Source organism: Amphimedon queenslandica, unplaced genomic scaffold (genome assembly GCF_000090795.2).
Source record: "Amphimedon queenslandica unplaced genomic scaffold, v1.1 AMPQUscaffold_10169, whole genome shotgun sequence".
Taxonomy (NCBI): domain Eukaryota; kingdom Metazoa; phylum Porifera; class Demospongiae; order Haplosclerida; family Niphatidae; genus Amphimedon; species Amphimedon queenslandica.
Window position 1 is genome coordinate 3,513 of NW_003549560.1, and position 1,974 is coordinate 5,486.

The 1,974-nt window shown below is 27.0% G+C and overlaps 1 long non-coding RNA gene across 1 annotated transcript; it reads right to left on the reverse strand.

The window, feature by feature from the left end:
* Window positions 1–883: 883 nt before the first annotated feature.
* Window positions 884–1,573, reverse strand: LOC109590352 (uncharacterized). Its single transcript, XR_002189278.1, has 3 exons — window positions 1,508–1,573; window positions 1,369–1,451; window positions 884–1,007 (listed from the first exon to the last, which is right to left on the reverse strand). It is a non-coding gene; the product is annotated as an uncharacterized LOC109590352 (long non-coding RNA).
* Window positions 1,574–1,974: the final 401 nt, after the last annotated feature.

The window sequence follows — 1,974 nt, forward strand, 5'->3', positions numbered from 1 at the left end:
TGTGCCCATAGTTGGCAAAAATGAGAAATTAGTAGCACCCACAGCTGCAAGCACACCAACACTGACTACAGTCACCAGATCAGTCCCATTGATTCGATTAGAATCAGTCAATGGTGAAGGTAATACTGTAAAATAGTATTATTAATAAAATAATTTGGTTTTTTCTCTTTAATGTAGCTACTGCAAGTGAAGTAGAAGAGTCAATGGACAAGCCCAGAGGTCCTACAGCTTCACCTAATGAAATAAGGAACAAGAAGCGATGAGTACATAAATCCCCTACACCAGAATACATTGAACCTACTGAGGCTACACAAACAAAGTCCGAAGAGCAACTACCTTCAACTTCTGATACACAAACGTCAGTATATCAGGCTGAAGGAGTAGAAGAGACTGTAAGGTCGGAGGATGAGGAATTTAAAAATGACTGATGAAGATTATGGTTTCATGGACATATTGGTGACAAACAACCAACAAGATTGAGCCACTTTATACACACAAGCATACACTATATCATATAGCAGCAAAGTTTCAAGGTAATAAATCAAGACAGTAGGATCTGTTTCACAAGAAAGTTTTACGGAAAAATTTTCTTGGACATGAAGAATCTGCAAAACAGTAAAAGTTAGACCCTCGGAATGATGCAGCTATAAGGTCACATTTTTTTATTGTATGTACATGCATGGTAAAATTGGTAACGGTCATTTATGTTGGTAATGTTGCTAAAATTGCTTCTATCCAATCACTATTATTACTATTAAAGTTTTATTTTGTATTTTTCTTTGTTTTATGTTAAAGTAAAATACTGTTTAGTTAGATTATCTTCTATTACGTATAACAAAAAGTATATTAAATATCAATACGCCATGCTCATTAATTAACTATCAAGCCACACCCATCAATTAATTAGCCAGTATCTTACCAACACTAGCAATAGCTATCCTATAGTCATCAGTCCACTGAGGGATCTTCAAATGAAAGGAACTGTAGAGTATCTCAAGGATCTGTCTCTGGACATATTAGAGATAATAATAATAATAATAATAATAATAATAATAATAATAATAATAATAATAATAATGCATGTACCACTAGAAATTGGACTAAATACATGTACTGGAAAGGGAGCCATTTTCTGGAAAAAAACATGGGCTATAGCCTTGGGTAATTTTCAGATTTTTGATGTTTTCTTAAAATGGCCATAACTTGAAAAATTGAAGTCGGAATCAGCTCAAACTTGCTACACAGCATAATGACATCAATATGTATCAGAAAATGTAATAAAAATTTGGAGTGATTTTAAAGCCATTTTTGGTACAATACTATGCACTATAATAATAATGAATATTAATTAATTAATTAATCAATTACCTGTATATAAGGTTCAGTCAAAGGTAACATGTTAATTATAGTTGATATTCCATTAATTGACGGATTAAGTAACAATAAAAAACCTAAAACAATAAAAACAACAACAATAATAAGGTCACAGTATTTCATACACATGTACCTGACCATGATTTCAGTAATGCTGTTATTGATATCTTAGCTGATTCTACTCTCTTATCTCTGTCACTTCTAATATAAATAAATAAATAAATGAATAAATAAATGAATAAATAAATAAATAAATAAATAAATGAATAAATAAATGAATGAATAAATAAATAAATGAATAAATAAATGAATAAATAAATGAATGAATAAATAAATAAATAAATGAATGAATAAATAAATAAATGAATAAATAAATGAATAAATAAATAAATGAATAAATAAATGAATAAATAAATAAATAAATAAATAAATGAATAAATAAATGAATAAATAAATAAATGAATAAATAAATGAATAAATAAATAAATAAATAAATGAATAAATAAATGAATGAATAAATAAATAAATGAATAAATAAATGAATAAATAAATAAATAAATAAATGAATAAATAAATAAATTAATAAATAAATGAATAAAT